The sequence below is a fragment of the Grammomys surdaster genome, unplaced genomic scaffold (assembly GCF_004785775.1).
Source record: "Grammomys surdaster isolate TR1022 unplaced genomic scaffold, NIH_TR_1.0 721, whole genome shotgun sequence".
Taxonomy (NCBI): Eukaryota; Metazoa; Chordata; class Mammalia; order Rodentia; family Muridae; genus Grammomys; species Grammomys surdaster.
The window spans coordinates 2464321-2479312 of NW_021605140.1; the positions used below are offsets into that span (position 1 = coordinate 2464321).

A 14992-nucleotide genomic window follows, 5' to 3' on the forward strand; every position below is an offset into this window, starting at 1 on the left:
GGTGAAAGTTGCAAGAGACTCTAACTAGGAGAAGCATCTATGCTGTGGCCAGTGTGTTTTCCAAGGCTTCACTTATTAATAGAGCAATGACTCTTTCTTCACTAGTTCAGTCTCAGTTATTTCCTCTCACCCACCTTGTTGGAACCAAAATGAAACCTACCTTTCTTTCTTTCTTCCCTCTTTCCTTCCTTCCTTCCTTTCTCTCTTTCTCTCTTTCTTTTTTTCTTTTTAACAGATATGAACTGGTCATAGCTTTATTTAGAATAAGAAGCCTGAAACACACTCAGTGATCTCAATATGAGATGCCAGTCACAAGGGTGAAATAGTACACTGATTATTACCAAAATGGAAATACAAAATGCTCTGTTGGGGTAAAAAGAAAAATTAAACTTTATTCAAAGAAATACTGAAAATAAATGTTTTACAAACTGCAATCAAGCAATTTAAGCAAGTATAATTAAGCAAGCAAAGAATTCTCAGAATCTGTATAACACATTCTGGTGTGGCCAATGCAAAATTTACTTTAAACTAGTTTTTTACATATGCTTAACCTCCAATCATCTTAACATTCATTGATTATAACGATTCCACTGCACAAGGTTAAGCTAGTTTCTTATGTAGTATCTTAGAAATAACTTTCAAATACAAAACATTCACACCAGCAAGGCAATTGTAAAAAAACGCACATAAATGACTGCAGGACTCGATTTGCAGGCTATACGTAGGTAGATCTGTTTCTCCTTAGAAAGTTCCCACACAGTCAAACCTCAACAAAGAGATACCTCTCTCTCACTCTTCTGTCACACAGCCACCTGCAGGTTCCTAGGTGTCACTCTACTATGCATCAATTGCAATATACAATGTATATTCAAAAAATGGCTTTTAGGAGTCAGAGAGGCCAAATCTGCCCATTTCAAGCGGAGTTTCACGATAGCCCTGTCTGAAGATGGCTCCCTGGAGTTCCTACAATCAGAAGGACAAGATGGTCTTATTGATGATCCCCACTGACTCCCGGATCGCATCCTCCTTGATCACAAGTGGAGGGCCTGATGATATCGCCGTGGGTTGGCTTGGTCAGAAGCCCGTTATCTCGAAGTCACAGGCACACCTTTCAAGCATCACATGGTTTCTCCGATGACGATGGCATTTAGCAACCCTTTCCCTCTCACTGCAGTCACGACGTCAGAGGGTAGCCTCCTGAGCTCCTTTCTCAAGACAGCATCCATCTTGTCTGCGTTTTCAGCAAGATCCTCTTCTTCTAAAACCTCAAGAGTCACAATGGCTATTCAGCAGCCTAGTGGGTTTCCGCTGTATGTGGAGCCATGCTCGCCTGGTTTAATGGTCACCATTATCTCATCATCACACAGCACTGCAGATGTGGGAAACAAGCCGGCAGATAGGCCTTCCCAAGAAGAAGTACGTCAGGTCTGACATCCTCATGATCCACAGCCTTCTACCATTCTGGCCAATCCTGTATTTCATCAGCAATAAACAGGACCTGGTGCCTGGTGCAGAGATCCCGAACTTCCATCAGGGATCCTGGATCCGAAACAATAACACCTGCTTCACCCTGGATGGGCTCCACCATGAAAGCAGCAACATCTGGATCCTGAAGAGCACGCTCCAGTGCAGGCAGATCGTTACATGGGATGATTTCAAACCCTGGCATGAAGGGTCCAAAGCCATCATAACTGGTCGGATCTGTGGAACTAGAGATTGCAGGCAACATCCGACCCCAAAAGTTTCCAACAGCGAAAAACAATCTTTGCTTTGTATTTCTGGATGCCTTTCACGGCGTAACCCCAACGACGAACAAGCTTACATGCAGTCTTTCCAGCCTCCACTCCTGTATTCATAGGAAGAACTTTGTTGTAGTTGAAAAAGCTTGGTAATGTACTCCTCATATTCACCAAGGACATTGTTATAGAAAGCCCGAGATGTTAATGTCAGCTTGTTCACCTGACTCTTCATGGCTTCTATGATCTTTAAATGGCAATGTCCTTGGCTGACAGAACCATAAGCACTCAGGAAGTCGAAGTACTGCCTGCCTTCCATATCCCACATATAAATGCCTTTTCCTCTCTCCAGGGCTACAGGTAAAGGATGGTAATTGTATGCACCATATTTAGATTCCCATTCAAAGATATACTTAGAGGATGGTGGGCCTTGCATTGTCTTCTTAGTTGCAACAGACGTGGCAGAGGCGACTGAGGTGTGGACTCCTCGATGCAGAGCAGCGATGGTCTGCAGACTTGCTAGTTTGGAAAGCATTGTGTGGGTCCTTTAGGAGTGGCAGTGCAGAGAAACCTGACAGCATCCACTAAGCAACACAGACTGTAGTTCAGCCACAAAGCCCAATGCCCAAAATGAAATTTCTAAACACACCCCAAACATTCCTGTCTGCGTACCTCTGCTTGTGAAATTTCTTTTCTCTCCATAGGGTGTCTCTCTTTTCTTGCTGTGTCTGACTCAATCTGTTCTTTAGAGTCTATTCAAATGCTGCTGTCTCCATAAAAGTCCCCACCTATTCTTCTGCTCAAAAATGGAGCTCCCTCTAACACAAATCTGCAATCCCAGCATGTCTGATACGGAAGTTGGGAAGCCTGAGCTGGAGGGTGAGCCCCTGTCTACACACAAAATGAATATGTGACTCCTCTGTCTTCCGGCATCCTAACCTTTTCTTTTTCTTTTCTGTTTCCCCTTTGGTTTTTCCAGACAGAGTTTCTCTGTGTAGCCCTGGCTGTCCTGGAGCTTACTCTATAGACCAGGCTGGCCTTGAGCTCACAGAGATCTCTCTGCCTTTGTCTCTCCCAAGTGCTGGAATTAAAGGTGTTTGCTACCTTCATCGCCAATATTTGACATCTAATATTTTCTGTCAAACTGTGACAGGCTTTTATCATCATCATTCCCCATCATCATCATGACGGCTCTGTCTTCCTCCTCCTCCTCCTCCTCTTCCTCCTCCTCCTCCTCCTCCTCCTTGCCTCCTCCTGGTACTTTGCTGAGCATCTGCCCTGCTGAGAGAATATCCTGTGTTTCACCATCTCCTTTGCTTTCGTAGCTTGTGAGATTATTCTGTATGCACATTTTCTTGCATAATATGTTTTATGTTTGCATAATATAATGTTGTCTGGACCTCAATAATAAAATAAAATGGGATCTGGACTCAAACAGTCTTGAGTTAGTATACTGGTTTCATTATTTCATTATCATCCGTAGAACTTTGGGGAAATCGGCCTAAGAATCAACCTTCCTGCTGGTCAAACAGATTGTGATGCCTGACACGGGACAGCTGTATTACATTAAATAATAATCCCCATCATTTATCGAATGCATATTATGTGCGGGGCAGTACTTCAGATATCTTTTCTCCATTATCTTATTGAATAATTTAAACCCCTACAACAAGGCTCGGAGGTAAGAGTACCCTTACTTTACAAAGGGCCACTTAGGGCAAAGAAGCCAGTGAGAGGGCCAGAAGAACTTTGACTTCAGAATTGATGCCTTTGATCCTGACCAACAGCTGCTTCAGTAGCATGGGCCATGCCCAACATGCCTGACATGCACTCTCTGTACAACATTAGCTGCGTGCCTGGAGAGCACTCTGTAAGCAGCAGCCGCTACTCTTAGCCATTTTCATTGCTGTGCGCAGGAGTCTGTTTCACACTCTTTGCTCCCCCATGGCCCCTTGCCATAGTAATAGCTGGCAGTAGTTAAGCCTTTTCCATGTACTATCCTGAGTGAAGTCTCTATTCTAGCAAGTGAATGAATGAGTGAATTAATGAATGAATGAGAAGAGAGGGGGGAAAGTCCTTGAACAGTGGGGAAAGATGATCAGAAATGAGGACTGTTAGTTAGGCTGGAGGATGAAGGGGTGGAGGGGAGGCCCCAGGGACCTGACTTATACCCAGCATTCAGCAGTATTTTCATTAATGACTTCCGAGGTGGAGTATGAGCGTGTGCTGATTGAATTGGCGAAGCCTGTGAGGTGAAACAGAAGCAGAGCACTTAGGGGGGCAGGCTGGAGTATCAGATGGTCCTTGACAAATCGGAGAAATGAACAGAGTCAATAGACAGAGCTCCAGGAACTGCAGCCTGTAAGTGGTTCCTAGGGAGCAGCTGCTGTGAATGGGTCTGCCCAGGGAAACCTTCAAACCACTTTTCTTTTAGCATCACCTGCCGGAATTGCACTGTTGGAGCAAGTCTGAGGGGTACAGTGTCCTTGATGAGGGGCGTGATTTGGATCTGGGAATCTTGTGGATAAAGCCCCCATTAAAAAAGCTAAGTTATTCCCTTTCCTTACCAGCCCTTCTCCCTTATTTGTCTGTCTACCTTGTCACTATGGAGATAGCTTTATTTGTCCTCCCCCCACAGCCCCCCAAGGTACACTCAGTAAAGATTGCATTCACCCCATGGTGCCTCATTCTGACACTCCCAGCAGGGCTAACCTCTCTCTGCAACAACCCCCCCCCCCCCACCCCCCCCCTCCCCCCCCCATCCTTAGCCTTGACTTTCAAGCCGCTTTGAAAGTTAGCCTGACCTCATTTTCCTTAGGAATATGACCTGTGTGGAAAAGATGGAAGAAGGGCAAAGGATCTGATGGGGGAAATCCCCACACATCCCCACCAGCCTCAGGGAGAAAAGTCCTAGCGAAATGAAGGAGTCCCAGCTTCATGCTTCTCAACCTGCACTGTGTCTTAAGGCCAGTATCTATTTCCCTGAGCTACAAGTATTAGAAAGCTACTTGATTTATCTTATTCAAAACAGCGTATTTAGGGCTGGGGATTTAGCTGAGCAGTAAGTAAAACACACACAGAGTAGGTACAAGGTTTGGGATTGATCCTGGGCATGCAGAAGAGAATCAAAGTCAGAAGCGAACATCTCTCTGGAAGAGTAAGAGATGGCTATATAAAACCCATGTCTTGGATAATCAGCTGGGCCTTAAGGGAGAAGCTCTGGGGTGGGGGCGCTGTTATAAGCCACAACTGTATCATCTCTGGAGTGAAATGATGCTTCTGGTCATCGTAGCAACTGGAGAATTTCTTACCTTGGATAAGAAATTTCTTGCCTGGGATACCTTGCAGCCAGACACTGGGGCTCCAGTCCTTTATAAGGGCCTTGTCTGCATTCAGATCTGCCTGTTCTGGGAGAAAAGGGTCAGACTAGATCCACTAGGTTCAATTTCTGCCTTGGCCTGATTGGTCAGAAGTGGCCTTTAGAGGACAGGGTGGGGATAGCCCGAGTGTCAGTATATCAGCAGAGCCTACCTTTATGCTTAGAGAGATCCTCACAGAAGTAAAAATGGCCACTTGAATGTTCAATGTGGTCTCTAGGTTCACACAATTATGTAAAAACAAGATAATAATGGGAAGGTGGCTCAGTGGAGAAAGTGCTGCACAAACATAAAAATCTGAGTTCAGATCCCAGCACCCATATACAAACCTGGGCGTGGTAGGTCCCTGTGACTCCAGCTCTGGGGAAGGGAACAGGGACAGGCAGAACCCAGGGACTCACCAGCCAGCCAGCTTAGCCTAAGTAGTGAGACTCATGTTCAGTGAGAGACCCTGTCTCAAAAAACAAGGCAGATGATTGAGAAAGCCATCCCAGTGTTGCCTCTGGGGGAGAGCCCACCCACACTCACGCACGTATAACGCACATACATGATATCTAGCTCATAACGAACAAATAAAAACTCTGCAGGAAGCATAGAGGCTGATATGCAGCAGGCGCTGCCATTTGTTGAATGATTGCTGTGACAGAGATGCCAATGACTGAGGCAAGGAGGCCTGAACCTCAGTTCCCAGCTAGGAGCAAGCAGGGCTGTGCTATAGGCTTAAGCGCCTGAACTGACTTTCATTTGTTCTTTCTTTGAACACATGTTCACTGAATATCTCTCTACCAGCCACATGCTGTCCTAGTACTAGAGACACTGAAATGCCGGCATTCTAGTGGGAAAGACGAAAAAAATAAGAGAGGAAATTAATAAGTAAAATTTATGTTTCCAAAAAGTGGTGAGGTCATGTCACCAAAAAAAGAGTGTTTGATTCAGGGCCTTGCAAGCAAAATGAAACAGTCAGTGCAAGGGTCCTAGGGTGAAAGTCTGTCTGGCATTCTCTGGAGCAGATGGACAGGACAGTTGATAAGGTCAGAGCATTATAGGGTCCCTGTATGAGGTCCTATGGGAGAACCCAGACAGTAAAGCCAGTCTCTTCTTTCCATCCTTAGTTGGAATATGCTTGATGGTTTGAATATGCTTGGCTCAAGGAGGTGTGGCCTTGTTGGAGTAGGTGTGGCCTTTTGTCCTAGCTGCCTGGTCTTCTCCTAGCAGTCTTCAGATGAAGATGTAGAACTCTCAGCTCCTCCTATACTATGCCTGCCTGGACACTGCCATGCTCCTGCCTTAAAGACAATGAACTTAACCTCTGAACCTGTAAGCTAGCCACAGCAAATGTTGTCCTTATAAGAATTGCCTTGGTCATGGTGTCTGCCCTAAGACAGAGGCCAACACAGGGGTTCCAGGAAAGAGCTGCCAGGCTGAGAAGTAAGGTTCTGACCCAGAGGTAGGCACTGAATTTGGATTCCCAGCCCTGTCCTCAGGGGCCTCAGTGGGCTTAGAATGGAGTCATATGTGGGGATGTGACAGCCAGTCCTAATCTGAGATCACTGTGGTTTTGCCTGCCCAGAACCAAACTGCTCTATCCCAGTCATTAGAGTCTGCAAACTTGATACTCAGGAGCCCGAGGTGACTAAAGACACTTTCTGTGAAGCCAGGCATCCCTTCAGGGCTGTTGACCTTTTGGTCTGGAATGCCTGGGAGATCCTAGTGGCCTGCAGGTTAGCTGAGAATAGGATAGTAATAGGTTGTGAGGTGTTGACAGCCGCCTTTGCTTCTGTAAAATTCTGTTGCTAAGGGAAAGGATGAAACGGTCTTTTTCTTACTCTGTGGCAGGAAAATGAGAAACACCTGGACAAAGAAAACGATATCCCTGCCCAGCTGTGGACTTCATGGATCACTGTGCCACACACCTTTCTGATGCCCGCCTTAAAATGCCCACTTTAACCCTGCCCCCTTCTTCATGGCATGCTGTCTGGCTCTACAGCGGCTGTCCTTCTACCAACAGTAAGAATTAATTCATTTAACCTAAATTTGAACTGAGTCTAAGTCTTGGTTTCTCTCAGTGGATTCAGTCTCCACAACTCATGAGCACCTTGAGACCTCCCCACCCCCAGGTTTTATTATCTGGGATCTTTGCTTCTCTGGCCTCCAGAGTCCTCTGCAGGTTCCTTGACTCTCCTATATATCCAGAAAGGTAGGTGACTTGCATTTTACCGAGATGGTATAATGACAGACAGGATGCTCTTGTGTTAGACTCCTGGGCAAGGGTTGAGAATCCATCTGTCTCCTGTCCCAAGGCCTAACTTCTGGGCTTGAGCAAAGAGACTGTTCCAGAAGCAGGGTGGGGTGAGTCAGCAGAATTGAAGACTGAAGGCTACACCTGTGGAGTTCTTCGTCTCTCCCACATTTCTCTGCCATCTGGAGGGCTATATGTGTGCCAGAGGGAAAGGTGACACTTTTATTCGGGAACAAATGGACATGTCCATTTTGGGATGTTGGCAGGTCCCCTCACTTACACATTTCGGGATATTAACCAGGTGGAAGGAAGGGTCTGCTGAGAAACAATTTGAGCTCTCTGAGCTGTCGACTCTTTTCTGAGGAGACACAGAGCCCAGGAGCCGCTCCCTGCAAGTCAAAGACAGGCCAGCTCCCGTGGAAACCATGGCTCTTAAGGCCATTTTTTTCTGAGACGATTATATTCTGGCTACTCTTCCTGGGCTTGTCAAAGGAAGCATCTTATACTGTTTTTGCTTTACTTTTCCTCAACTGAGACTCAGTGAACGAACCATGCCAGAATTATAGCTCCAGAATTAGCACGCGCTTGGAGACTTTTGCCTTTTGAGTACAAAAGCGTGGTGCTTAGACATGAGGCAGAGGGAGCGGCGGGGTTGTGGGAGGCTGGGCTTTCATCAGGACCACACAGGGCACAGGACCCTCAGCTTCAGCTTCAGGCGCGTGATCTGTAGAAACAGTTTTAGCCATTCAACTTCCTCTTGCCCTTCATCTTTATTACAAATGCCTATTGCTGGGGCTGGAGAGATGGCTTAGCAGTTACGAACACTAGCTGCTTGTCCAAAGGATCTACGTTTGAGTCCCAACACTCACATGGGAGCTCACAACTGTCTGTAACTCCAGTCTTAGGGACTATGAAACCTTCTCCTGGCCTCTGTGAGCATCAGACACACATGCAGTGCGCGGACATATATGCGATTGAAACATCCATACACATAAAAATAAATACATCTTTAAAAACTATCATCCTGAGTGAAGTAAGCCAATCACAAAAGAAAACACATGGTATTCACTCACTGATTATCGGATATTAGCCTAGAACCTTGAAATGCCCAAGATGCAACTCACAGGCCACATGAAGCTCATAAAAAAGGAAGACCAAGTGGGGGTGATTCAGTTCTTCTTAGAAGGAGCAACAAAATACTCAAGGGAGCAAATATGGAGACAAAGTGAGGGACAGAAACTGAAGGAGGGGCCATTTGAAGACCTTTCCACCTGAGTATCCATCCCATGTGCAGTCACCAAAGGTAGATGCTGATGTGGAAGTCAGGAAGTGCATGCTGATAAGAGCCTGATATGGATGTCTCCTCAGAGGCCTTCAAGAGTCTGACATATTCAGAGGCAGATGCTCACAACTAGCCATTGAACTGATCATGAGGTTCTCAATGGAGAAGTTAGAGTGAGGACTGAAGGAGCTGAAAGGGTTTGTGGCACCATGAGGAGAGCAACAATACCAACCAACCACAGCTCCCAGGGTCTAAACCACCAGCCTGGGAGCCCTTATGGAGGGATCCAGGGCTTCAGTTGAATATGTAAGAGTGGAGGACCCTGCCGGGCACAGGTGGAAGAAGAGATCCTTGACCTCATGAAGGCTGGACGCCCCAGGGGGTGGGAATTTTGAGGGTGGGGAAGTGGGAGTGGGGGGGTAGGTGGGGGTTACATCCACGGAGAAGAAGGAGGAGGGGTAAGGGGATGGGGGGTTCCCGGGTGGATGGGGGATGGAGTAAGGGGATAACATATGAAATGTAAATAAAATATCCAATAAAAAAAAACCTAAATGCTTACTCCTAACTGATGATAGTCCTATGGGTTATTACTGACCTATGACCAAGGATGCAAGAGTAAGCAAGACACATGTGGCCTTTGCCTTTGAGGGGACGGAAACATGTGCTAACAGCTGAGTCCTCAACATGTCACTGAATAGCTGGGGAGTACTGTAACAATCCTAGATTGTATCCAGGTCACTTTTTAAATAAATGTTCTGTGGATAAAAACCTGTCCCGCCCGCCCCCCAGCAGGATGTTATGCTGTTGTTGGTTTTGTGTGTTTATTTTTGTTTGAGGCAAAGGCCCAGGTTGGCCTCAGACTCACTATGTAGCCACAGATGATCCTGAACCCCTGGTGCTCTTGTCTCTACCTCCCAAATGCTGGGACCATCTAGGCTACTTCTCCAGCCTATGATGCTGTAAGAACTTGGCTGAAACACTTACCATACTCTTATTCCATATCTTCCTGAATGAAAGCTTAAAATTTTCCTACTAAACAACCATGCTAGCCTCCTCTGTGTGTAATCAGACAGTTCCTAATCAAAGAGCTCTGGTTCCTACTCCAAGAGATACTGGGGTCTTTCAGTAAATGAGAAAGGATTGGCTGCTTGGCTCTCATTCATTGGCCTTGCAGAGACTTCTCTCTCCTCTCCTCTCCTCTCCTCTCCTCTCCTCTCCTCCCCTCCCCCCCCCCTACCTCTCCTCTCCTCTACCTCTCCTCTCCTCTCTTTCCCTTCCCTCCCCTTCCCTCCCCTCCCCTCCCCTCCCCTCCCCTTCCTTCTTCTCTCCTCTTCTCATTTCTATTCAGAGGTGCATTAGACACTTTTAAGCTTCCCTGGGCTGTAAACTTCACTCCAGAGCTCCTTTGCTGTAGTCTTGTTTTCTGATTATTAGAGCAAGCTATAGGTCCCATAACTCAGACCAGTAAAGGCCAGGAGAGTGGGGACAGGAAAATGAGCTGCACAGACACTGGCGGGTCTACTACAGCATACGCAGTTATGTAACCCGCCATCAAACATTCTAGCTTTCCCTGAGCATGGTGGCACATGTCTGTCATCCCAGCATTTGAGGACAGCCTGGGATGCACAGAGAGATTTCATCTCTAATGAAATAAATAATCTGGTTCCTAGTTCCCATTCCTGTTTGTGTACCAGAGACCAGAGCCCGGATCCCAAGGATGCCATAGTAGTAGTGCCAGAGGATGAACTCTGTGCAAGTTAGCCCTGTCACCTCCAAAATTACAGACTTTCTCTTCCTCTTCCCCCTCCTCTCCCTTCTCCTCTTCCTCCTCCTTTTCCTTCTCTTTTTCCTTCTCTTCCTCATCCTCTTCCTCCTCCTTCCACTCCTCCTCCTTCTTGAGACAGGGTTTCCCTTGTGTAGCTCTGGCCATCCTTGAACTCACTCTGTAGACCAGGTTGCCCTTGAACTCAGAAATCCATCTCCCTCTGCCTCCTGAGTGCTGGGATTAAAGGTGAGAGTCATTACTGCCCCATAGATTTCTCCTTTAAGTGACATCCAGTTGAATGAGTATTTAGTATTAAGAATATCTAACCAGAGGTAAAATCAACCCATTGGGTCAAGAGAGGAAGGAAGACACTAGAAGTTAATAATTTATTTTTAAAAACTTCAACTGTCTTTTTTTAAGAGTTGCATAGAAGGCAGTAAGAGAGGCTTGGCTTCCACAGGGAGCCCTCCCTTGGGTCCCCAGTATATATATATATGTGTGTGTGTGTGTGTGTGTGTGTGTGTGTGTGTGTGTGTGTGTGTGTGTGCGTGTGTGTATGTCTTCATTGGTTCATCAGCAAACATTTACTGAGTACCTCTGATATTCTTCCTGTCTGGAATCTCCCTGCCCCCCCCCAGTCCTTATCCCTGCTTTCTCTCCTTAATAGTCACTTATCTTTCAGACCACAGCTCCCTGAGATAAGGCTTACAAGGCCAGCCTCCTAAAAACCTCTGTGCATGTGAAGACACTGATAAATGGTTTCATAGCTTCCTCTGAAAATAGCTTTTGGTGAAGAAGGCAAGGGTTTTAAAGAGCAAAGGAAGACAGTGAATGGGAGACAGTGGCGAGGCGGTCACATGGGGTTCAGATGGTTTGGGAAAGAGAGACTGGGAATCTCAGAGACCAATTTGGCCAACTTCTCAAGAGCTGAAGACACTGAAAGTGAAAGCCATGCGTTCTCTGTGAAGACTTAGACTTGATGCAGTTTTCGTCCTGACTAAGGAGGAGGGGCAGTAGCCAGAGTGAGTTGGGAGCAGCCGTAGTTTAGCTTAAGGAGAAGATGTAAGAGTCCTTGTCATCCCAGAAAGAATTAAAAGGTCATTCTAAAACTTCCTATATCACGGCGAGCCAAGACCTTGGACTCTGGAGTAGGATTGCCTGGATTCTCCTCTTGGCTTTTTTTTTTTTTTAACTTAATCACACAGCTTTAGGCAATGTATTTAACCCACTGCGTCTCAATTCCTTGTCAGTAACACGGAGGTTAAAATAATAACTACTTCATACATTGGCGTTTACAAGCCTACTGAGAAGAGCAAACCGCAGGCTGGCACATGACCTCTGCAGCTGTTTCCTATGGTAGGACTGGATTACACTGGAGGGAGGACAAGGAAGAACTAAATGATAGGTTGGGGGAGTCCGGATTCTAAGAGACGGGTTGGGGTTGTACAAGGAAGGACTTAGAGAACAGGAGAGATAAGTGGAGGGGAGTCCTTATTTTATCTCACAGGATGTTTAGAATGGTGGAAACCCCAAAGCCCCCAGGCTACTTAAGAATCCTGTAGGTTGTTTAGATACTGTCAAAGGCGTAATTAGGTGTACGGCTGGAAACTCGCTGACTCTGCAGAATGTCTGCCTCTGCTCAGGCGGTGGCCTCGTTACAGTGCGGGCCACAGAGCATCGGCCAAGCATCACCTGGGGTGGGATCATGTTAGGCAAAACTCTAGGCCTTGCTCCAGACTGACTGACTCGAAGTCCACACTGTAACAAGATTACCAATGATTCATGGCACAGGAAAGTTGAGATCGGAGGGCAGGGAGCTTTGAGAGTGTCACCACTTCCCAGAAGGACAGAATGCCATCAGGTGCTGCTGAGAATCTGATCACTGGGCTGGAGGCAAAGATCAGAGAAAACATACTGGCTGTCTAGCCTGCTGATCTGAGTTCAAATTCTGGGACCCACACAGTAGGAGGAGCAAATGAACCAACTCTGTTAGCTGTCTTGTGATACACACACATACACACACACACAGAGACACACAGACACACACACAGACACACAGACACACACACACACGGGGGGGGGGATAAGGAAAATAAATGAATAAACATAGGAATTTGATTATGAGGCAGGCACGAGCAGCACATGGCTGTCATTCCAGCACTTGGGAGGTAGAGGCAGGAGGATCAGGAGTTCAAGGTTGTCCTTCACTAGACACTGAGTCCCAGGACATCCTGGGCTGCATGATACCCTGTCTCAGACAAAAACAAAATCTGATTGCATTATAATTTTAAATGAAGTTTATACTTCAGTGGGCATATTATCTCTTATTATTTTCCCCACCCTCCCCTTAGGTTTAGAGGTAGTCTCAATATCTATCCCGGGCTGGACTCTGGAGTACTGCGGTGATGGGGATATGTCTCTAGGAGCTTTTCTTCAAATAAACTCTGACTACTGAACAATGCTGTGGAAAGACATATCACCAACATAACGTAATAAACATTGCTGATGTACACACACACAGACACACACACACAGACACACAGACACAGACACACAAACACAGTCACAGACACACACACGTTGGAGAAAGAGAGAGAGATCAGCCGTAGTCAGCATAAGTTATGATCACCAGACAATGTCTCTATTAGTTGATTCATTAGACATCCCCTAATGAATAACTTCTATTAATAGTCTTATTAAAAATTCCTCTATAGCCATCTGCCAGGGAGTGCAGTAAACCAGTCCGTCAACTCCTGTCCCCCGCCCCCTGCCCACAGCAGCTCTGGACTGAAACCTAAGGCTTCCGTACAGTGGGCCTCAGAAGGGGTCTGAGCGATGTTCATGCTGTGTCTGTGGCCAGTGTTTCTTCCTTAACCCACTTTGTGCCTCAGATTCTCAAGTGCAACGTGAGCAATGTGGGTAGTAGGTAGAGTCTTAGCTCGTGAAAGCTTGGCTCGCTTTCCTTTCTGTTTTTATTCTTCCTTTTCTCCCCCCTCCCCAGTTCCTCTTCCTTTTCCTGTGCTGCTGGGGATGAAACCCAGGGCCCAGTATACTGTTATGTAAATGAGCTATACCTCCAGCACTGTCTTCTTCTTTCAAAAGAGCCCTTGGTTGCTTACTTTTGAAGCTTGAGTCCTTGCAGTCTGGTATAAGGCTTGGCCCAAGCCTAGGACAGCAGGGCTTAGTGGTTCAAAAGGTTGCTGTGGTTGCCAAGACAGAAGATGAATGAAGGAAGCCAGAGAATCCAGTCCTTCTGTCCTTCTGCACATTCAGGACAAGCCCGATGGGACTTTAGTGACCTGCGCTATCTCATGCTCCACTACTAGTCAATGCCTCACTCCCAGCAAACCCTGTGACCAAATGTGTCACTGGCATGCTTTTTCAAGTCTCTTCATGTCCTTATTATAGAAGTTCCTCTTACGTTCCAGCCTTCTATGAACTGGAGACTGCACCTGACCCTTAGATTCTCTGTCTGTCACCACTGTCTTCATCAGTATCTCTTCACGGTCTCCAAATCTCTCTGCCAAGAAAGAAAACTCTATTATTACCTTTGAACCAAACCAATGAATGTCCTTATGCAAATTGATTCACACAAATAGACGGACAGCCTGGGAATGATTAACCGTGGCTAGCAGGCAAACCATACCATGGATTGATAGATGGTAACACCATGTATGTCTTTTAGTAATTCCCCACAAACCAGTCATACCTTTACTCTTAGGAGGAGAGCCTAGGGTCTTGCTATGTTGCTCAGGCTGGTCTTGAACTGCTGGACTGTAGTCCCAGCGTCTTCCACTTAAGCTCCCTAAGAACAAATACTACAGGTCCAAGCAATTGTGTGTAAACTTTGGCTTTTAAAGAAGATATTAGACTTGAGAATTTAACTAAGGGTGAAGCACTTTCTTAACAGATATGAGGCCTGTGATTCCATCCCAAGGAACGAAAAACAGAATAGAACACCCCTCACCCAGATTTTGTTTTTAAATGATCACTGGATAATTCTGATATCTTAATAGATATAATTTTCACCCATCTTTAGAGGAGATAAACACAAAGGTAGCCTGCTAGAAGCTTAAAGTTCAAGCCACAGATGGCAGATCCAGGTTTACGATTTCTGTACCTGCCTGCATTTGAAAGAAATCGTTTCTATACTGTGGGTACATTTAATAAAAAAGTAAACATTTAAGCAGCATTTCCATGAGGCAACCTCTCCCCACCCTGTACCCCAAGCCTCAGTGCTTTGCAGTTGGGACCAGGAAGGCACAAGATATTTTATATGATTTCTTGGTCCCAGCAGCTTCTAAATCTAGGAAAATCCTTTTTCCTTGCAAGCTGCCAGATTCTATTTAGGATTTAGCAAAACAAACAAAATGAAACAAAGCATAGCATTAAACTCAAACAATAGCTTTAGCTCAGGATTCATTAGAGAGGGAACCTTGGGAACCTCTGGGCTATGAGTGACTGGTGTGCTTGCTTCTCTCCCTTGGAACCTTCTTCCATCTTCCACAAAGAACTGTCTTCCAGTGATGTGACTCTCAGATCCTCCCCTGAGTCCTATCCCCTCTCCTCCTGGGTCTTGTCCCTACTTCCCTC

The 14992-nt window shown here is 46.1% G+C and overlaps 1 pseudogene; it reads right to left on the reverse strand.

The window, feature by feature from the left end:
* Nucleotides 1-969: 969 nt before the first annotated feature.
* Nucleotides 970-2271, reverse strand: LOC114633615 (annotated as a pseudogene).
* Nucleotides 2272-14992: the final 12721 nt, after the last annotated feature.